This window comes from Macaca mulatta, chromosome 17, assembly GCF_049350105.2.
Source record: "Macaca mulatta isolate MMU2019108-1 chromosome 17, T2T-MMU8v2.0, whole genome shotgun sequence".
Taxonomy (NCBI): domain Eukaryota; kingdom Metazoa; phylum Chordata; class Mammalia; order Primates; family Cercopithecidae; genus Macaca; species Macaca mulatta.
Genome location: NC_133422.1, coordinates 33814937 through 33839904, shown reverse-complemented (window position 1 = coordinate 33839904; position 24968 = coordinate 33814937).

Below are 24968 nucleotides of genomic sequence, written 5' to 3'. Positions count from 1 at the left end.
CATATGAATTTGCATTATATTAATATTTACTAATTATGTGGTTTGTGAGGGTCTGTTTCTCTGGTTGTTGATTCTGCTGACTGTAGCTCATGGAGTAAGAACTGTTTCTGCAAAAGTTTCTTGTGATTGTTTACTATGAAATTTTTTATTTGAATTTTATCTATAAAAATTTTATGAAGTTTGTTTGTCATGTGTATTTTGGCAGAGAGAATTAACATTTTACTTTTCTTAGATTATTTGGGGACACAACCAATCTGAGCCACTTTTTTATTCATATGACGGTAACTCCCATGTTAATAGGGGTAAAATTTTTCTAACACCACATGAATGCACATGAAAATTTTCTGAGATCCTCCCCCTTTTTTTCTGCCTTTTCCAGAGCCATCCTTAAAAAACTCAAGTACAATCCCTATCATTCTCAAAAACATTCTATCCATTTGTCTTTATATGGAGAGTATCAGATCAGATCTTCCACCTGGCTTGTTACACAAGTTTAATATCCTGTCACTTTGGGCTACTTAAACCCCAGATCCGAGGCAGTGGATATGCCCAGAGGCCTTGAAGACACTAGTTCTTCAGTGTCTTTTGTTGTTTCTAAATCTGCTTTGTTTTTGTTTCTCATCTCCAATGACTTCTAAAATTTCCACCGAGGTCAACTATATGTTTTGTTTTTATTTTATATTTTTTCCAGAATTAAATGTATAATATAATAAGAGTATTTGCTTAGACAATAATTTCCAATTATTTAAAAAGAACTACTCAACAATATTTCATTTTAAAATAGATGAATGACATGTTTTCTGGGAATTTTGTCTGGGAGGGTCTTGCTGGATCAATGTTGGTGAAGAAATTGTTGTAATTAAGAAAATCTGTAAGAGTTATCATAATATTAGGTTGAATAACACAAAATTGTCATTTTTAAATCCACAAAAAGTTGAATTTCAGCAATTTCATATGATTTAATTTAAATACCTTTTATTTACATATTGAAATGCAATAGCATAAAATCAATTGAATTATTAATAGAATGCTAAAACAATAAGTTGGTTTTTTGTTCTGTTATACATTCCTTTTCATTACATGCAATATATTTAGAAATCACACAAATATAGTAATGTGATCTAATCAGATGACAGATTAACCTTTACCTTTTTTCTAGTGCCCCTCTCTCTACCCCAGGAGATCTATGTTAAACACTTAATAGGCATGCTTTTGTGTTTTTTTCTGCATATCTATACACACACACACATACACACATAGGTATTTTATCAATTTTCCCCAATAATACACAATTTTCTACATTTAAGTTTCTTATTTAATACCTCATAAAAATATATGCATCTATGCAAGTCATCCAATATAATTTAAATTTTGTATTATGACAACCTAATGTTCTATAGCATTAAAGTAATAGGTATGTTACTTTCATTAATTATTATATTAACCATGAGCATTCTTTGGTAAAATATTGTGTGTCAGACACAATTTTATTTGGGATAACCATCATTATAGACTGACATGGAAATAAATAAGAGAAAAATAATATTTGAATAGAAATAAAACCCAGCAGGCTGGGCGTGGTGATTCATACCTATAATCCCAGAACTTTGGGAGGCCAAGGTGGGAGGATTGCTTGAGCCCAGGAGCTCAATACCAGCCTGGAAAAAATGGCGAAACCCTGTCTCTATCAAAACAATATAAAAATTTGCCAGGTGTGGTGGCACATACCTCTAGTCCCAGCTACTCTAGAGGCTGAGATGGCAGGATCACCGGAGCCCAGGAAGTTGAGGATGTAGTGGGCAGAGATCACACTCCAGCACTCCAGCCTGGGTGACAGAGGGAGGCCCTGTGTCAAAAAAAAAAAAAAAAAAAAAAAAGAGAGAGAAGAAAGAAAGAAAGAAGAAAAGAAAGGAAAAGAAATAAAAGAAAAGAAAAAATATATATATAACCCCAAATGTAGTTATCTAAGCTATTTTTTAAGTCTGAGTTTTTGACAAAGTATTCCATTATTTATTACCATTTAGAAAGCTTGGCTCAGGCCAGGCGCGGTGGCTCATACCTCTAATCCCAGCACTTTGGGAGGCCGAGGAGGGCAGATCACAAGGTCAGTAGTTCAAGACCAGCCTGGCTAACACAGTGAAACACCGTCTCTAGTAAAAATATAAAAAAATTAACCAGGCGTGATGATGGCGGGCGCCTGCAGTCCCAGCTACTCTGGAGGCTGAGGCAGGAGAATGGCGTGAACCCGGGAGGCGGGGCTTGCAGTGAGCCGCGATCAAGACGCTGCACCGCAGCCTGGGCGGCAGTGAGACTCCGTCTCTCTCTCTCTCTCTCTCTCTCTCTCTCTCTCTCTCTCTCTCTCTCCCTCTCTCTCTCTCTCTCTCTCCCTCTCTCTCTCTCTCTCTTTCTCTCTCTCTCTCTCTCTCTCACACACACACACACACACAGACAAAGAAGAAGAAAGAAAGAAAGCATGGCTCAAGTTTATGTCCTCTGCAACTTCTGAGGCAAAAAAGTGTTGTCTGACTCCACCCTTTTCAGATTACATAGATTTATAATTTCCTGATATTGCTACTTGGTAGATTTTTAATGTTAGACGTCTGAAAAAGTTCCAAAATTCTTTGAACAAAGAGATATATTCTATGATAATGAGACTACTTTATTTTGGGCAAAATTTTTGTAAGGGTAGAATGTTTTCTGTCTCTGTGGTAATCTCCTAATTGACACATACCATAAAAATTGGAAGTTTAAGAATGCCTTTTAAAAAAATGTATTGAGAGTTTATTAAAGTCAACATATAATTAGTTACATGAATTTAAAATGTATAATTGGATAAATTTTGACATATGTATACGCTTGTGAAAAAAACCTAATCAAGATAGTGAACATATCCTTCACACCCAAAAGTTTTCTCACTCCTCTGAGTACCCTCATGCCGTTTTGACCTACTCTCTCCTCTCATCACCAAGTAGCCGCTCACCTGCTTTGGGTCACTATAGATTAGTATCAGTCTCATGAATTTTTAGAAATAAATAACAATGTGTGTACTCTTTTTTGTTAACTTCTTTCACTAGTCCTAATTGTTTTGAGATTAATTCTTGTTGCTGTCTTTACAGCTGCGTGGTGTACACCACAATGTGCTTATGTTTTTACTTCCTCAAGATCACTTGAGTTGTTTTCAGTTTGATAATATTAAAAATAAAACATTTATAAATGTTTGGATAAATGTATTGGTATGGATATAAGCTTTCATTTGTCTTAGGTTGATGCCTGGGAATGGAATAGCAGGGCCATATATGCATACATGTTTAGGTTTTGAGAAACCGAGAAGCGAATTTTCAAAATGGTTGTGCCATATAGCATTCTTATTAAGAAATTATGAGAGTTCAAGTTATACCACAACCTCACCAACACTTAGTGTGGTCCATGTTTTTAATTTTAATCATTCTAAATAGTAGGTGTAATCACTCTATGATATTAATTTAAATTCTTTAATGACAAGTCATGTTGAACACCTTAATATATCCTTATTTGGCAAAATAATCTCTTTCCAGGAGCGTCTCCAGAACTTTGACCCATTTTGTATTAGGTCGTTTGCTTTCATAATATTGAGTTTGAGAGTTACGTATATATCTAGATATAAATCCTTTATCAGATATGTAATTTCACAAATGTTTTCTCTGTCTTGGTTTGTCTTATAGTCTTAACAGTGCCTTTCAAGGAACAATTCTTCATTTTGATGAGACAAATTTAATGGATTTTTGTTTTTTATAGATTTTACTTTTGATGTATCTAAGAAATCTTTGCATAACAGTGGTCAAAAACTTCTAGAAGTTTTATAGTTTTATGAAATATATTCTGGATTAGAATTCATTTTGAATTAATTCTGTATATGGACCAAATCATATGAACGAAATCACATTTGTTTTTTGCACATAGATATCCAATTGCACTAGCAAAATTTGTTGAAAGGTTTACAGCTTCTCTGCTGAATTGCCTTTGCATCTTTGTTGAAAGTCAATTGAATATATATAAGTGGGCTATTATCTGGATTCTCTATTCTATTTAATTGATCTGTTTGTCTATCTTATCATGAATGTAATTCAGGTATGATTACTATGGCTTTATAATAAGCTTTAATGCTAGGTAATGCAAAACCTTCAACTTTGTTCTTTTGTCAAAGTTGTTCTTACAATTTCAGGTCTTTGCATGTTAAAACTTAACGTGAGTTTTAGAATTATTTTGTCAATTTCTAACCATAGCAACAACAACACAAAAATCTGCTTGAATTTTGATAGTGGTCATATGGAATTTATAAATGAATTTGGGAAGAATCATCATCTTATAATATGGATACTTCCACTTATAGAAAACAGCTTAATTATTAGTAATTAATTTAATTATTTCAGTTCTTGTTTAACGATACTCAGCAGTGATTGAGTGTACAAGTCATGAACATCTTTAGTTGGGTTTATCCATACTATTTTTCATAATTTTTAAATGATATTTTAATTGCACTTCTCTTAATTTATCACTTGTGTGTAGAAATACAGTTAATATTTTCATAATGAGCTTGCATCCTGCAACTTTGCTGAGGTAACTTCTCTGTTGCATAGGCTGAAGTGCAGTGGTGCAATCACAGCTCACTGTAGCCTCAATCTCTCAAGTTCAAGTGTCCTTCCACCTCAGCCTTCAGAGTAGCTGGGATTACAGGCACACACCACCATGTCTGGCTATTTTAAAACACTTTGTAGAGATAGGGTCTTCCTATGTTGCCCAGACTGGTCTCAATCTCTTACTCAATCAGTGCTCTCACCTTGGCCTCCCAATGTATTAGGATTACAGATGTGAGCCACCTTGCCCAGCTTTAACCATTTTAAAAGGTAATTCAGCAGTGCTAATAATTATGATCAATCATTGTGTAAACAATTTTCAGATTTTTCTTTTACAAACCTGAAATTTCATACTTACTAAACAACTCCCCAATTTATTCTCCTTCTGTCCTCCATCATTCCCTGGCAACAACCATTCTACTTTTTGTTTCTAGAAATTTGCCTATCTAGGTATGTAATATAAGTGGAGTCATACAGTGTTTGTCTTTTTGTGACTGGACTATTTCACATAGGATAACGTCCTCAGGATTCATCTGTTTTGTAGATTGTAACAGAATTCCCTTTTCTTTTAAAAAACTGATATTCCCTTGCATGTATATACCACGTTTTTCATATCCATTCATGCATTGATGTACTCTTAGGTGTTTCCATCTTTTGCCTATTTTGAATATTGCCTCTATGAATATAGGTGTGATGTCAATTTCTTGAAAGTGACCTTGGGAGCACAAAGTTTTCAATTTTGATAAAGTCAAATGTATCTATTTTTGTTGTTGTTGCTGTTTATGTTTTTGGCATCATAACTAAGAAAACACTGACTAATACAAGATCATGGAGATTTACACCTACATTTTCTGCTAAGGATATTTTAGTTTTAGCTTTTACATTTAGGTCTTTCATCCATTTTCAGTTAATTTTTGTATAAATGTGAGGTAAGAGTTCAAGTGGATACTGAATGTGAACTAGCATAAGTGAGAACCTTTGGGTCAGCCTTAAGGGGCCACTTAAACTTCTGTGGGCTTAACTTCAGAAACTCCACCATGTTTTCATGGTGAAGATTTGAGAGTGATCAACTTATGTCTCTGACAGAAAGAGGAGAAAATAAATTGTTGCAAGATATACCTAGGACTTTTTCTTTAATAAAGGCTTACTTTTCAGGATAGAAAACTGTGTCAGAGCCTTATTCCAGCTAAAAGGAAGGCATTTTTCCTACTCCAGATTTTTCTAGCCATACTGTGTCATTTGAGGGAAAAATAATGTAAATCAAGTGAGATCAGCACTAGATTGGGGAGGCTGCACCCAATTAATATCAGAAATCAATGACAGATACACACACACACACACACACACACACACATATATCTATAGAGAGAGAGAGAGAGAGAGATGTATCTTTTTAGAAACAGTTGTGAAGTACAGCACCAGGTTCCAGACCAAATAGAAGACTAACATTTAAAGGGAAGATTGCAAAAATCTCCTCTCCTTCACACCTACCATTAACCAACAGGGTTCAGAAATCCAGTATGATAAAAGTGAATTAAACTTGAAATTAGCTGGAAGACACAGATTTTTTGTTTTTGGAAGGAGATTTAAGGATGTCCAAAGTAAAGATGAGAGACAAAAACAAGAACACCATAGGATTTGAAGCCTCTTGAACCTACAACTGTAACAAACATTGAACAAAATATAATTTAGCCAACAAAACCTAAAATCTCATACTCAATGCCTGTTTAATGCAGCTCCTATTACCTAATACATCATGTCTGGCTTTCAATGAAAAAATTACAAGGCTTGATAAAAGGAAAGAAAAATCACAGTCTTAAGGGACAAATCAAACTTCAGAATCATACACAGATATGATGCAAATGTTGAAATTATTAGACAAAAATTTAAAATAACTAAGATAAATATCTTATGGGCTCTAATAAAAAAGGTAGACAACATGCATGTACATATGGATGAGATAAGCAGAAAGATGGAGACTTGAAGGAAATATCTAAGAGAACTGATTGAAAACAAACATGCCATAACATAATTGAAGAATGCCTTCTGTGGCTCGTCAGTAGAGTCAATGTGACCGATAAAAGAATCACTTAATTGAAAGATACGTCAATGGCAACTTTCCAATTTGAAATACAGAGGAAAATGATGAAAAAAAGAACAAATTATCCAAAGACCACAGGATAATTCCAAAAGTTGTAACATATGCATAGTAGGGATGACAGAAGAATAAGGAATAGGGAAATAAGCAGAAAAAATATTGAAGTAAAAAAGATGGAGAACTGTCCAATATTAATGACAGACATCAAAACACATGTTCAAAACAGTTCAGAGAACACTATACAGGATAAACACCAACACGCATACACCCACCCCTACCAAGGCGTATCATGTTTAAATTAAATAAAACAAAAGACAAAAATGAATCTCTTGAAAGAAGCAAGAGTAAGGGGAAACACCTTTTCTACAGAGAAACAATTGCAGAAATTCCAGTATACTTACTGGAAACCATGCCAAAAAAAAAAAAAAAAAAAGAAAGAAAGAAAGAAAGAAAGAAAAAAGAAAGTGGAATGTAGTATTTATAGTATTGAAGAAAAACAACACAGTTATAGAATTCTGTAAACTGTAACATTTATCCTTCAAAAGTGAAAGAGAAAATGCTTTCTCAGACAAATAAAAACTGAAGGAATTAATCACTTCAGTGATTTCTAAGGAAATTGAGAAGGGTTTGTGATAGGAAAAGCAAATAATGCCTTGAGGAAAATAAACTGAATTTTTATATAAAGGAATTTAACATCATCTTATACACTAAAAAGAAAAGAAAAGAAAAAAATGTAGTTTCCTGTAGATACAGGGACTGTAGTCAGAGTCAGTGCAAGTATAAATCCTGTAATTTCATGTCCATATTATAATCACTTGTCATTTTGCACTTCATCATTTCCTTAAGGCATCTTTGGATTTTGGAAAAGGTAGACACTCATGCCAAGAGCACACACTATTTTGAACTGTTAATATCCATATATCAAATCCCAACTATTATGGCATAAATTCTTTGAGTGCAGCACCATGTTTTGTACAACTATTCATAATGTTGCATGTGGGTATACACATAGTAGATGTATAATACTAATTTCTGAAGGATAAATAATAGATATAATTTCTGAAAACTTAAATTCTACACTCAGAAAACGGAACTTGCTAATAACTCAAAAAACATGAATGCACACATTATTGCATTTTATAATCAGAATAACTCTTTAAAAGGATGGAACGCATTGTGAATCCAAAATACATATATTTTCTTCCAATTTAGCATTAATTTAAGCATATAGCTTGTTAATGCTATATTCAAACCAGTTAAAACATCAGTTTTAACATTTGTTTCCCAAAACATGATATACATATAAATTTAGAGTAAAGGGAGAAAAAAAGGCAATTGACAGAGGCAAGAAATGATTGGCTTTCTTCACTAAATGTCTGAGTGGGCAGAGAAAATCACGACACATCTGGACAGGTGATGATATATAAAATGATGTGTCAGAGTCTTAAAACAAATAAGAAATGAATATACAACTCATATTTTTTATAAATGCAGGCAATAAAAATGTTTCATTTTAATATATTTTACTGTAGCTATCATTTATTGATTATTTCTGTTTCTTTCATATCGTTATGTTTTGCTCTATATATTAAATCTTAACCCTTGCAGGGTCTTAAAGAGATCTCACAGATGGATAGGAAATTGCTAACAATGCAAGCTAACATAAAAAGGAAATAACAGAAATAGGCCATGACCATGACTGTCATAGCGTATGTCACCCAGGGCTTTATCCTGCCACCTCAAGAAACTTCTGCTAATAGGAGCAGAGCTGTCATGCAGGGCCATGGTATTTGTCTTCTCATTTAACTTTAATGGGGCTGTCCCATGACTTCAGCCCTACAAAAGGTATTTCATTGCTGCCTCTGCTTTGTTTATGAGATCAGCAGGAGTTAGGGAAAATGTTTCAACTGGGAATTCAGCCTCTCAAATATTCTGAGACACAGAAAACAATTAAGGTCTTAGATTATGGCAATATTTCACAGTAACTTTACCTCTTCTGGTAAATGCATAGACTAAAGAAACAAAGGGAAACTTCCCCTGCCCCATTATAGAGGCTTATTATGTATGGGACTATCACATGACTGAAGTTGAGTACCAGCCCATTTGAGTATTACTGATTCCTGGTATTCATGCTGACCAGAATCAAGAATATTAAGTTGATTATAATGCTTTTCTCACTCACTATTGATTACTTACTTACCTGTCTATTAGGAACAGTCTTTAGACATGCTGATTATTTTCATACTCTATGTTAGTTCAATAACAAATGAAATCTTTTTAACAGATATTATCCTGATTTTATAGATGGAGAAATATAGGGTTGTTAGTAAACCATGTGTTGGCAACCGAGATGAAATATAAGAATGAAGATTGATTTATTGACCAATGTCTCCCAGAAGAGTCATGTTATTATGCCTCATTTCAGTAATTTTAAGGGAAATAAATTCCAAGTTTTTGGGAAAGGAAAACATAACACAGGTAGTATCTTCAACTACTGGTGTTAATTTTTCTTCAAAGTCAACCATTTTTTTAAAAGTATTTCTTGCTTTCTCTTTGTTTAGCTCAACTTAAAATATGTCAATAATGTTCATACTGTTTTCACTATATATTATAGTTCTGTATGGCTTCATTTTATTTGTGTAGTTATTATTGACATGATTATTCTCAAGTTTTGTACCTTTAAAAATACATTTGTTTACTTCAATGTCAATTTCAAAACAATGAAAAAGAAGAAAAGCCAATTATGCAATAAAGGACAATTTTTACTCTTTTCTACTGACAAAGTATTCCTAGGAAAGTGTTAGCTTTATTCTAAATAAATACAAGTGTTTATTTAGGCCCATGTATGGCTAATACATTATGTAGATATTTAAAAAATTGTTAAAATATATTTTCTTTATTGATCTTCAACTCCTCTTTTCTCAGCTACAGTTTACCATTTCTTATTCTTCTTAAGGTTCTATTTGATATAGATTTTCATTATCAGTTCTACCTATTAGTTTGCAAGGAGTCCACTTTCTTAGTGTAGATAAGATAATAATATAAAAATAATAATATACTTATCTTTAAGGCACAAACACCAGAGTGCTGCACAAGGTCATGTTCTGAAGGCTAAAATTTGGGAGATAGAGTGCAAGAATTTATAATCAGGAATTGATGCTATAACTCAGATCTGTTTACCTAATCAGTTTCCCTTAGTCTGTGTGAATGGACCACGTGATAGAAGAATTTCTACAGGGAAAGGAGGAGGATGCTAGGGGGCAGTATGGATAGTGCCCTAAAAATAGGAAGTTAAGAATAATAAGAAATCCAAATAAGGGAACCATGACATGGGAAATGATAGAATCTGAAGACAAGCTTCACATACTTCAAAACTGGTTCTGGATGAAGTCCAATTCGTGTGTTTCGGCAGGCAGTGTAAGTGCCTTTTTTTTTTTTTTTTTTTTTTTTTTTTTTTTTGCTGATGTATATTCTTAGACGCAAATGTCAGAAGATGCAATGAAACAAAAATGGGAGGGAGCAAATGCCTCTAGAACCTTTCTTTTGAAATAATCACCTCCTTGCCTCTTCTAATTAATTTTAAACAATCACCACAAAGAAGAAGAGGCTTCATTTATCTGTAGTCTGGTGGCTGGTAATTGGCATTTCTCTCTAGTTTTGTTAATATTAAGCCTTCTCATGAACAGAAAAATGGCCTATGCTTGACTCTCATAGATAGTCTTCAAATTTATTAGTTTACTTCAGTAACACCCAATTACCAGAAGATGTTCTATCAAAACCCTCACCCCATAAATATGTACATTCTCACCTAGCAAACTCCATGTAGTAAGTATTCAAAATCTGGCTGAAATAAATAATGCATTAGATTTAATACAATATGATAAATGAGGTGCAAAAGAATATTGGGTCATATGGTTTCTTTTGAGAAAAGCAGAAATATTTATTTAAGAAATGAAGATATCATTTACTTGATCCAGAAATTCTATTACTGGATATTTGTTCTCCAATATATGTGTGCAAAGACAAATGTAGTAGAATGTACAATAGAATTGCTTGTAATACCATAAGACTAACCATAACTTAAATGCCCTTCAATAAAAGGCAGGTTAGAAACAGTCTATAGCCACAGAACGAAACTGTGTAATCATTTAAAAGAAATATGTTTGTGTTAGAGAGGAAATATGTGTGTGAGCAATGCACATACAAAATGTACATAATATGCATCATGTCTATATATGTATATAGTATTTTATAGCATACATATGTATTTATCATATATATGTCATACACATACAAATATAGAAAAGACCTCCAAGGTGTATAAATTTTAAAATACAAGGTACAGAGAAGTATTATATACTATACATAAATGTCAATACTATAAACAATTCACATATCTATCGACCAATAGAATGAGTAAATTGTTTTGATTTTATAATAGAATACCATACAGTAAAGAAAATAAACAAGCTATAGCTACACATGATATACTTGAATCTGAAATACATAATGTTTCACCAGAAAAAGTTAGACACTAAAGAATACTTTTAATAAAATTCAAAAACAAGAAAAGCTAAATTATAGGATTTAATTATCATCTATAAGTGGTAAGGAAGAAAATCAAGAAGTGAATGCAATGAAATCTAGCTTTTTTCGTTTCCAGTATAGAGAAGTTTCCCATTTTTTTTGCAAGACTATGTGCATGTGAGGGTGTGTTGGAAATATTCTATTTATTAAACTGGATGGTGATTGCAGTGTGGTTCATGTAACAATAATTCATTATTCCTAAATTAATGTTTATACACTTTTATGTGTGTTATATTTAATCATTACTAAAACATGAATGTGGTGTGCAAGATGATATGCATGATTCATTATACCTCCATTTGTATTAAAAGAATGTAGTATGTTTAAAATGTCTGTGCTTTTAAACACATTGACTACTTTTTGAAGGGCAACCAATAAGTTGGAAAGAGTAGTTACACTGCAGGGAGAGACATATCATCAGGCAAAAATACTAGCCTGGTGAGGGTTTCTATCCCTGCACCACACTTGAAGAACTACTTTTCAGTCATTTGGTAGAAGGGCTAAGCTTTTGAAAATATATTTGTCTTCTTTTCTTAAATCAGCAAAGTGTCAGATATGTCTAGTTCATTTCAATTGTGTGAATTCCACAGTTTAGCTGACGCAAAAATATTTGAAATCCAGTCTATAGAAGTCTTCAATTAGCTACTTTGAAATATAACATTTGGTACAACTGTCACTACATAAACTTCTATAATATCTTGCAAGCACTGAAAACAGCAAATTCACCTAAAAACACAAGAAGATGAATTAATGAAATGAATTGTATGAACTATTATTTGCTTGTTTTTAATTGTAGCCAAGTTACATCTCTTACTGTATTTAGGGAAAATAATAGAATAACAAAAGCAAAATTAATTTTAAAAATAAAAACTGCAATTCTTCTAAATGTACAGTTAGTTGTAAACTGGACAATTTTTTTGGGGGGGGGAGCTGTTACTGAATACATTTATAAATGCAATGACAGTATTATAAATTTGTTTTGTTTGCATTGGAGAGGATGACCCAACTCTCTCTTACTTATCTGTAACTGCTGAATTGCCTCAGTATGAGGTGAGAGGTGGCCCAGCTGACTATTCATCCCTGCTTTCAGACGTCAGGAAAATCTGCAGGTGTCTTCTGAAATCCAAAGTCTGTTCTAAACTTGTTTTAGAAAAGCGACACACAATAAGTAATGATGAATGAGTTTCTCCTTGTGGTCACGAACTTTTGTAGAAATACTCCATTAAGTTTAAATCTTTTGAAAATATTGTGCCTCAAAGAGGTGCCAGCAAAAAATGAAAGTGATTCTGTATATCTTAAGGTGACGGTTCAGCATTTCAGTATATAGTAAGAATTTGAAAACTTTCTTTAGCTGTGATCTCTATAGCTATATTGTCCCTGGGAATGCAATGTGGTAATAGAGAATATGCTGTGATAATCTCACCAAAACTGCAATAGTGAAAATTGATATGGGGATGTTTAGCTCTTAGTAGGAGAGGCTACTCTGTTGCCACCAGTCTCATCAAAACATTTTAATTTGCAAGAGATGTTGGCAATTATATCTAGAGTGTTTTATCATCATCCACATTGCTGATCGAGATTCAGTGTGCATTTTAAACAACAAAAAAGGAAGCATGGATGAAAATATGGCCCAGAAACAAGTCCAAAATTGGTACCAGTGGTCCAATTATTTTCAGGCTCAAATATTTTGTAAACCTTCAGTAGAACAATCAATGATTACTAAACCCCTTTGAAATCTCACACCCTCAGTTGCTTGGTCATTTGGCTCTAGACTCTCCAGCTGTGGAGTTGGGGAGAATGAAGATGAGAATATTTGCCTATGTGTTTGTTTCTTTTACCTTTTCCAATAATGAGGACAGTAGTCAGTCTTACTCTGCATACAAGAAAGATTGCCATTTGGTTGAATTTTCTTTGGAACCTGTAGATGCAGCTTAGGAATTTAGGAAAACTTGGATATAAATCCTAAAAGAGCTCCTTATGCGCTTTGTGGCCTTAGGTGCTGTTTTAAACCCTCTGTGGCTCAGTGTCTTTATTTGTAAAATAGGAATGATCCACCTTACATGTTTGATTTTAAATTAAAAGAGCTTATCAATGGGATACAGCAGATAATGTCGATTTTTAAAATGTTGACCTGAAGGCAAAACATTTGTGAAAAGGTTGTGTAATAATGATTATGATCAAATATTCAGAAACATTTTTCAGTAGCTTGGAACAATGGCAAGATATGTGTTAGTTTTCATAAAGTCAGTATTCATTAGAAATCAAAATTTTTAATATAATATTAAACATAATGGATCTCATTTACAAAAACAGCATACCTAAAATGTACCATGGTGCAAACTAAATAGCAAATGTGCAATAATCATATAGATAATACTGTAAATAAATCAATAGACATAAAAGAAAATCTAAATAAATGGAGTGCTGACAGATTTATGAATGCAAAGAGTCGACTTGTTAAACTGTCAGTTCACCTCCTCCAACAAATGTATAGATTTAAAATAACCTTCGAATCTTAGGACATAACAAACTCATTCTAAAATTTCTAAAATTGAAATGTAATTTTACGCAAGCAAGAACAGACAACAAAATATTGAAACGTAATTATAAAAAAGAGAGGGCCAGTCACAGCAGCTCATGTCTGTAATTCCAACATTTTGGGAGGCCAAGGCAAGAGGATCACTTAAACATGATAATTTGAGACTAGCAAGCATAATGCAGGAAGATCTCTTCTCTACTAAAGAAAAATTAGCCAGGTGTGGTCGCGTACACCTGTAATCCCAGCTACTTGAGAGGCTGAGGTGAGAGGATCGCTGGAGCTCTGGAGGTCAAGGCTGCAGTCAGCTGTCATTATGACACTGCACTCCAGCCTAGGTGACAGAGTCAGAACTAAATATATAAATAGATAGACAATAGATGATAGATAGATAGATAAAAAAAGAAGCGAGTTGTTTTTCTTACCAAAAAGTACAATATAAGATAAAGACATAATTATAAAATAGTGAAATGTTAATATTGACATAACTTGGCCTATAGAACAATGGAACAGAGGTTCTGAAGAAAGCTCTACATATACATACATTTAGAATTTGGAAAAAGGGATATCTTTAATAAGTGGTTTTGGAATTCCAACATCACTTATGTGCAGATGCAAATAAAAATCTAAATGAATAAAAAACCTAATAAAAAAAGCTTAAACTAAAACTATTAGAGCAATTATGGAAAAATTTGTGCAATTTCAATATTGAAAAGTGTGTTGAACAAATCATAAATAGATAACTTGGTAAATTTGGCTGAACAAAATTAAAATTATTTTAATTTTAAAATTTAATACAGCACTAAATATTTGCAAAATGAGTACAAAAGCATGGAAGAAAATATTTGCAAAATGTGTGATGAATATGATTGATTCAACATTAGTCCCACGAATATGTAAAGCAGAATTTTGTTTTATATGTCATGTTTCAATTCATATATGGAAAATATACTTGGATTCTATATTGTTCTTAACTAATAACAACAATAAAAATCACGGGTATGAAATGGATCAGCCTGGTGCTGGTATGTATGCATTTAATCTAGATTTAAACTCTAAGTATAATGGGAAATTCTGAAAATTTTTAAACAAAAAAACTAAATAATCTGCTGAACAATTGTGAGATGCAAAGCCTCATTGGTCTTTTTACGGATTATATTACAGAAAGTCTAGAGTGGAAGATTGGAGACTAGTTAATGTCCTAATGCAGATCAAAGATAATGGTAACTTGGACTTTAGATGTGATAGTTAAAGAGGAAAAAAATCACAAATCGATGAAATTGCCTGAGCTTTTGTCTTGAGCCACTCAGTAGATACCACTGGCAATTGCTAAGATGGAAAAGCGTATTGGGGAGAGCATGTGGATTAAACAGGATTGGATGAAAGTTATTACTTCCTGAGGTAAACGGTTTCATTAGTACCTCTAACTGAAATGTAATCAATTTAAGACTTTTCTGTTTCTAAGAAATTTATTTTATCTTAGTGCCAAATATTATAGCTATCCTAATTAAAATGATGGCAGAAGCCAATTAGACATGATATACACTTGTTTGTCACAAGTACTGAGAGATACTGAATCTAAATTAAAATGTTATATATAATTAACAAGTGGTGCTCTGTTCCATTTTTGCTGTCTTGCTTCCCATGCAAAATTTTAAAACGTTTGAGTAAAGATAAGGACATAGACTCACATCTTTCTTTGAATCCTCTAGTACCTGGCAGAGTATAACACTGACAATACGTAGTGATGAATGACTGGGTGACTGCATATCATGTGTGTTGTATACATGTGTGCATTTGGATTAGACTGACAGTGTGTAAACAAATTACTTCTGGAAACACAACATATTTGAAACTACATTATTAATTATTAAGTTATCATATTTAATAATAATGATATAAGTATCTGAAAGAGGCTATAAGTCTTTAAAACTTTTTAAGAGTTTCCAAAACTTGCACTCTACCAAGGTCAAGTTCTACATCTCAAAAGAGTTAAGAGTTAAGTATATCTTTACCTAGAGATGCTTCATTTTTTAGAATCTTGATGTAAATGCTATCATGTTTTTTACTACAACTTTTTGTATATTCTATGTCTTTTTGTTTGTTTGTTTTTTGAGATGCAGTCTCGCTCCGTTGCCCAGGCTGGAATGCAGTGTTGCCATCTTGGCTCACTGCAACCTCCACCTCCCGGGTTCAAGCAATTCTCTGCCTCAGCCTCCTGAGTAGCTGGGATCATGCCCGGCTAATTTGTTTTGTATTTTTAGTAGAGAGGGGGTTTCACCATCTTGGCCAGGCTGGTCTTGAAATCCTGACCTTGTGATCTGCCCGCCTCGGCCTCCCAAAGTGCTGGGATTACAGGCGTGAGCCACCTCACCCGGCCAATTCTCTGTGTCTCATTCAAATGCTTAGTCAAATGCTCACCCCACCCATCCTTCTCCTGCCCCAGCCCATGGTTCTTATGGCATTTTAAATGGAACTCTTTCCAAATATGCTTCTTCTCTCAGGCCATTGGTATGTTCTTGGATGCTGTGCAGGCCTCGAGATATAGTATGTGCATTCTAATTTAAAGTCCTCCTCTCCATCTTGATGCTCTCCTGTATTTATTTTTATGCGTAGCTCTAGGTAATCTTCAAAGTATCTTTCCTCTGTTATCACTTTTTGCTCAGAGTACATTACTGTAAACTAAATGTATGATCATGCTACTTTTCTATTAGAGAAAGAATGAAGGATGAAAATCCTTACACTTCTATAAATTTTTCTTTTAATTTGGGAAGTGATATCTTCCCCAGCATTTTTATCTAGAAAACATTAGACAGTACTGTGTCATAGGTCCACATCCAGCCATAGGGGATGTTGGAAAATTGAACTTTCCATCTATAAGAAAAAAAAGGCCAATAACAAAGAGGAAGTCAGTGTGCTTTGTATGACTATTTCATGGTGACTGCATGGTTTCCATGACAAAGTATTATGCTGAATTCTTTTTGTTGTTGTTGTTTATTTATTTTTTTAAAATTATACTTTATGTTCTAGGGTACATGTGCACAACTCTTTTCTTGTTCTTTGATTATAACTTCTCTGAATCTTTCACTTCTATTTTCACTCATCTCCAGTTCTCCTTAAATCTGATTGCAGTTTTCTTTGAACAGCAATTAAAAGCCTATAAAACCTAGTTTATAAAGTAGTATATCATCATATATGTTACATTGCTTCATTGCAAATGGTAGATTTGACTCTCTTCATCTCTTACCACTCTTCATCTAGCTTGATACTCATTTTCCAAATTTTCTCCACTGATCAGATCTCAAGAGTAACAAATGAAATGAGAAATATTTAGGGCATACATCTTTAGCGAAAATAGCATAGCTTCAACTAACTAATGTCAATATATAAGAAATAAACCTATAGGAAAGTGAAGTTTACTTCTTCAGAAAAGAAAGCCATGTTAGTTTGCTGACTGTCAGTTGATCCTAGTTTTCTGGTTTTAAGTTCTGCCTACTTTCCCTTTTATGTTCTAGTTTCCAAAACATCACCTCCAGGTACCACTGATTCCTGAAAGTGTGTATCCATTTAAATAATAGAAAGAGTCTGAGGTTTGGAGTCAGAAATTATAGTTTGGGAGTCAAACTCGACCATAAATGAGCACCATGGACTCATTTTCTAAACGTCTTTGAATGTGGGATTCTTCATTTATAAAGTGACGATAATAATACTAGCCATAGAGGTAGTCCAGTTAATAAAACTGCTGAAACTTGGCACATAGAAGGGGCTGAACAAAGCTTCTCTACTTTTACATCAATCAAACAATACAGTGTCCCAATGAACAACACTTTAACACTATAATTGAAGGCAATATGTATGAAATTTAACCTTGAACTTGGAATATTTTTATTATTTCCATGAATACATTGGTAATATGTTTTTTAAGTTCTAAGCCAACATAAGCTAAGGCAATACTGTGACCCAAAGTTTACATGTTTTATGATGGTCTACATAAGGAAGATGTTTCTTGTGTCTGATCAATAACACAGAAGCAGCTGAAGAAACAATATGTGGATGCTTCAAAGATGAGTGAAAACATTTCTTCCAATACGCACCATCCTCAAGTATAATTGATGGTACTACTCTGCAGTGCTTTTGCACCTGTTGAAATGTTATGTTGAATCATAAATGATATCTGGTATGAATACAAAAGGAAATTGTGAGTGATGTAGCAATCTTTAGTGCAAACCAGGAAGATAATTGCTAAATCGTGAGAGAATTAAGGGGAAATGCATTGTTTGCTCATTCAAACTTATTCCCATAAACATTTACAAATATTTTATTTTCTTAAAAATTAAAACTATGACTGACAGTTTAACACCTAATTTCTTACAAATTGGTATCACCAGGTCAGGCAAATTATTCTTTGATTAAAATACAGAAAATGTTGAAAAAAATTTTTGCTCTTCTGTGTTTTGCTTAATATTCTTCATCTGAAATACCTCCTTATTTTCTTTCTTTTTAATTCATCTTTGTAAGACTCTCCAAAAGTGGTGCGTCCTCTATTGAGTATACCATTCTTCCTTTTGAAAGCAAGTACACTCAACTCATCCTTGTCATTTGGAGTTGTACTGACCAAACTAGTACCTACCATGTGCCAGCTTAAATATTTCACTGCTGTTTCAGAAGCATTAATTGCCTCTTTTCATCTCAGACTCTGCGCACCATTCTACTAATCTTATTTCCTCAAATGAACAATACTCTCCCACCGTTTAATATTTATTTACATGATTTCCTTCTGTCTGAAATGGTCTTTTCCTCCTATTGGTCTGGCTAACTACTATCCAATCTTTAGGTCTCATTGGAAAGGTTACTTCTTCCAGAAGGCATTCTCTGATCTTTTACACTTCTTAGGTCTTTTGCAATATGTATACCCCAAGCTCTGTGTATTTCTCCTATTATAATACTAATCAAAATTGGTCATAAGTTGAATTTAATCATCTGTCTTCCTGAGAAGGTCTGTGAAGGCAGAATCTGGATTGAGTATTCACTGCTTCAAGCCTACCACACAGCACTGTATTTGTCAGGAGATGAATGATAATAAATACATTTTGAAGTAGTAAATTGAATCTTAAGATCCTTGAGAGCAAAGACTGCAGATTCTACTTCCTCTGTATGCTCCATACAGCATTCCATAAGGGTCCAAAGTCTATTAGAAATCCTCAATACTTATCAAGTACATTCCAAGGATCCTAGAGTTAGGAGATGTTTTATAAACAGTCTGATGTAAAGTATTCAACTTATGCTATGTCGCAGCAGCAAAGGATCAAAGGCCACAAACCTGGTTGACTTAATGGAGCACACTGAAACCCAGGTTTTTCAACCTCTGGAAAGGGATTTCTCCATGACACTATGTTGCCATATGGGTGGATTCACTTTCAAAGTTAGACTAAATTATTTATCCACCAAAATGCTACCATGGTTATTACAAACAAATGTCATCTTACACGTTCTTCCCTCAGCCGTCAGAAATAATGATCCCTATTGAATACCAAATCATTGTAGAAGCTCTTGTAGAAGATTGTTAGATTTCAGAAGCTTGTGACAATTTTCTATGTCCTGATGTTCTTGACATAAGCAAAAAAAAAAAAAAAATTTCAAAAGTCTGATTTTTTTTCCCCATTTACTCCACATAAACACATGTGCACACACACACACACACACATACACATTTACAAACATCCTTCTACTGTTCAACCATGTCTCAGTTTATAGAAAAACATTGCAGACAGTTAAATTTGGCCAACCATTCTAGTACATCTAGTAATGGTCAATTTCCTGTAATGCTAAGTTATTCCCAAGACTTTCAGTTAAATATTGTGGGCAATGAATTCATCCTTTGAGAGAACTGAAAGAGCTATAAAGTACTTCATATAGTAATTTAGTAAAGTTATCCAAAAGAGCTAAAATTTCCCTAAGTGACTTACATGCTGAATTGTTTAATTGGGTCCATTACATTCAAAAAAGATATTTGTCATATAAAATTCTTCCTTCTATAAGAATGAAACCACAGAACTTGACATTTTCTATGTTAATTAAAATTTTGAATATTTTTCTTAACACTTGTCGAATCACTGTGAAATTTCACACATCCATTTGTTATTTTATCCTGACAAAAGATACGATGTAAATGGTAAGGAGAAAACAAATCATTTGTTCTTTCTGTTGCTCTAAAAGTGCCCATATCTGCTAATTCATTGTTTTCATATCTCTGAAATCACAACTGTAGTCATATTTAGAAGTAATAATCTTTCTGCTTTAAGATTAGCACAACAGGATACTGGGCAGAAATCTTATAAATTTTTGGTATAGCAGGTAAATATTAACATAAAATACATGCTAACTTCTAGCATAGAGAGTTTTAGGTAGAAGCAGTGATAGACTTATGTTCATGGGTGAGGAAATAACTCATCTTTTAAGATATTGTTCTTGAGTTTGGAAAGTAAGATGACAAAATATAATTTTGTATAATTAATCATTTGTCAACAATTATTATTTAGACATTCTTAGGTCCTACAAGGCTAATAGGTTTTTGCTTTACTAGATAATTCATGGCAATTCAAATAGACATTGGTAAATATTTAAATTTGATATTTGATGCTGATTACATTTCAAATAGTATATCCAATGTAACATGCCTTCCTAATTGTGTGCTTGCATACCTGTGTGTTTATGCATGTGTTAAAGAAATAGTCAATCCTCTCTTTCCAAAACCCTAAACGTCTCCATCATGACTGCATTAAATGAAAGGAAGAGAGATGAGACCTTAGTAGGAAAACAATGGCATTTAAAAAATAAATATGTAAAGTAGTTTTTAATCCTTTACTTTCACCTAATGAACTTGTGATATAAGGTAGGTGTAATTAGAGCTGTCAATATTGAATTTCAACTGTGCACTGCACTATGAATTTAATTTAAATTTTCCTATCCCTATTTTTCCCTTCCCTTCACCTCTGGGAAAAATTGAAGCACTTGACTGCTGCTGTGGCAAATTGGATCCTAATAAGTATGATGCTTTACTGCTTCTTGTTTTTGCTAAGATACAACTGCAATATTTCAGGAGAACTCACCTGGGCATTAATTCAACAAGAAATATTGGTAGGAGCATTCTATTTTCCACATTTTGATATCTCAGCGAATGACTTGCATATAAAGAGGCCCAGCAGCTGTATTTTTGTTTTGTTTTGTTTTTTATCATTCACCAATGTGCTTGTCATTTCAACCTCAGGTTCCTCTGACTCACCTCTGGGGGCTTAGAAATAATACTTCTCTCCATGCTTCAAATTATTTGAGATTATAATTTTTAAAAATCTGAATAATGTAACTGATAAATATGCTTAGATATGAAGGGTTTGATTTCAGAAGGTATTCCAAAACTATCACCAACATCACAGGTCATGATAGGCCTTACTTAAAACTTGAATCACTTTTTGAGAAACCAATATTTATGATATAAACAACGAAAAGCAGAACACAATCAATAAGACTTTTTCAAGTTAAGATAAAATATTTCATGAAACAAAGCTTGTTAAATATTTTATAAATGAAGAAATTTGAAAGTGCTACGAAATATACTTAGTGCTAGTAAGAACAGAAACTCGTAGAATTTTCATGTAATGCTGCGAAGCGTGTAAATTGGTACAACTCCTTTGAAAGAATTTGGTAATGCCTATTAAATCTGAATGTGTCCATGATTCTACATAAATATACATACATTGTTAGCCCTAAAGACATATACAAGAATGTTCATAGCATCATGATTCATAATGGACAAACCAGAAACTACTCAAATGTCCACCAATAATAAAATGAATAACAGAATAGACATAAGATGCAACATTATTCAACAATAAAAATGAACAAACAGATGCCATATGAAATAATATTAATTTCTCTCAGAAACACAATTTTTAATGACAGAAACTGGGGGAAAAGAATCTGTATTGTTCAATTTCATGATCATGAGTTTAAAAAGAGTAAAATCTAATATAAGGAATAGAAATCACATTAGTGGTTACCTATGAGGAAGCTTCTGGAGTGTTGATTGTGTTCTGTTTCAGGATATGAATGGTAGTGACATGAAAGATTTACTTATGTAAAACTTTCCTCAGCTGCCTTTCTTATTTGCCCACAATTTATATGTGCTTCAGATTTCAATTAAAAAGTTACCTAAAAGGGACAATATGAAGTGTAACAAAATATAAGACATCCTCGGGGGGCGGAGCAAGATGGCCAAATAGGAACAGCTCCAGTCTCCAACTCCCAGCGCGAGCGACACAGAAGACCGGTGATTTCTGCATTTTCAACTGAGGTACTGGGTTCATCTCACTGGGGAGTGCCGGACGATCGGTGCTGGTCAGCTGCTGCAGCCCGACCAGCGAGAGCTGAAGCAGGGCGAGGCATTGCCTCACCTGGGAAGCGCAAGGGGGAAGGGAATCCCTTTTCCTAGCCAGGGGAACTGAGACACACAACACCTGGAAAATCGGGTAACTCCCACCCCAATACTGCGCCTTAAGCAAACAGGCACACCAGGAGATCATATCCCACTCCTGGCCGGGAGGGTCCCACACCCACGGAGCCTCCCTCATTGCTAGCACAGCAGTCTGTGATCTACCGGCAAGGCAGCAACTAGGCTGGGGGAGGGGCGCCCGCCATTGCTGAGGCTTAAGTAGGTAAACAAAGCTGCTGGGAAGCTCGAACTGGGTGGAGCTCACAGCAGCTCAAGGAAACCTGCCTGTCTCTGTAGACTCCACCTCTGGGGACAGGGCACAGTAAACTATAACAAACTCAGCAGAAAACTCTGCAGACGCAAACGACCCTGTCTGACAGCTTTGAAGAGAGCAGTGGATCTCCCAACACGGAGGCTGAGATCTGAGAAGGGACAGACTCCCTGCTCAAGTGGGTCCCTGACCCCTGAGCAGCCTAACTGGGAGACATCCCCCACTAGGGGCAGTCTGACATCCCACACCTCACAGGGTGGAGTACACCCCTGAGAGGAAGCTTCCAAAGCAAGAATCAGACAGGTACACTCGCTGTTCAGAAATAGTCTATCTTCTGCTGCCTCTGCTGCTGACACCCAGGCAAACAGGGTCTGGAGTGGACCTCAAGCAATCTCCAACAGACCTACAGCTGAGGGTCCTGACTGTTAGAAGGAAAACTATCAAACAGGAAGGACACCTACACCAAAACCCCATCAGTACATCACCATCATCAAAGACCAGAGGCAGATAAAACCACAAAGATGGGGAAAAAGCAGGGCAGAAAAGCTGGAAATTCAAAAAATAAGAGCGCATCTCCCCCGGCAAAGGAGCGCAGCTCATCGCCAGCAACGGATCAAAGCTGGACGGAGAATGACTTTGACGAGATGAGAGAAGAAGGCTTCAGTCCATCAAATTTCTCAGAGCTAAAGGAGGAATTACGTACCCAGCGCAAAGAAACTAAAAATCTTGAAAAAAAAAGTGGAAGAATTGATGGCTAGAGTAATTAATGCAGAGAAGGTCATAAACGAAATGAAAGAGATGAAAACCATGACACGAGAAATACGTGACAAATGCACAAGCTTCAGTAACCAACTCGATCAACTGGAAGAAAGAGTATCAGCGATTGAGGATCAAATGAATGAAATGAAGCGAGAAGAGAAACCAAAAGAAAAAAGAAGAAAAAGAAATGAACAAAGCCTGCAAGAAGTATGGGATTATGTAAAAAGACCAAATCTACATCTGATTGGGGTGCCTGAAAGTGAGGGGGAAAATGGAACCAAGTTGGAAAACACTCTTCAGGATATCATCCAGGAGAACTTCCCCAACCTAGTAAGGCAGGCCAACATTCAAATCCAGGAAATACAGAGAACGCCACAAAGATACTCCTCGAGAAGAGCAACTCCAAGACACATAATTGCCAGATTCACCAAAGTTGAAATGAAGGAAAAAATCTTAAGGGCAGCCAGAGAGAAAGGTCGGGTTACCCACAAACGGAAGCCCATCAGACTAACAGCAGATCTCTCGGCAGAAACTCTCCAAGCCAGAAGAGAGTGGGGGCCAATATTCAACATTCTTAAAGAAAAGAATTTTCAACCCAGAATTTCATATCCAGCCAAACTAAGTTTCATAAGTGAAGGAGAAGTAAAATCCTTTACAGATAAGCAAATGCTTAGAGATTTTGTCACCACTAGGCCTGCCTTACAAGAGATCCTGAAGGAAGCACTAAACATGGAAAGGAACAACCGGTACCAGCCATTGCAAAAACATGCCAAAATGTAAAGACCATCAAGGCTTGGAAGAAACTGCATCAACTAACGAGCAAAATAACCAGTTAATATCATAATGGCAGGATCAAGTTCACACCTAACAATCTTAACCTTAAATGTAAATGGACTAAATGCTCCAATTAAAAGACACAGACTGGCAAACTGGATAAAGAGTCAAGACCCATCAGTCTGCTGTATTCAGGAGACCCATCTCACACGCAGAGACATACATAGGCTCAAAATAAAGGGATGGAGGAAGATTTACCAAGCAAATGGAGAACAAAAAAAGGCGGGGGTTGCAATACTAGTCTCTGATAAAACAGACTTTAAACCATCAAAGTTCAAAAGAGACAAAGAAGGCCATTACATAATGGTAAAGGGATCAATTCAACAGGAAGAGCTAACTATCCTAAATATATATGCACCCAATACAGGAGCACCCAGATTCATCAAGCAAGTCCTTAGAGACTTACAAAGAGACTTAGACTCCCATACAATAATAATGGGAGACTTCAACACTCCACTGTCAACATTAGACAGATCAACGAGACAGAAAGTTAACAAGGATATCCAGGAATTGAACTCATCTCTGCAGCAAGCAGACCTAATAGACATCTATAGAACTCTCCACCCCAAATCAACAGAATATACATTCTTCTCAGCACCACATCGTACTTACTCCAAAATTGACCACGTAACTGGAAGTAAAGCACTCCTCAGCAAATGTACAAGAACAGAAATTATAACAAACTGTCTCTCAGACCACAGTGCAATCAAACTAGAACTCAGGACTAAGAAACTCAATCAAAACCGCTCAACTACATGGAAACTGAACAACCTGCTCCTAAA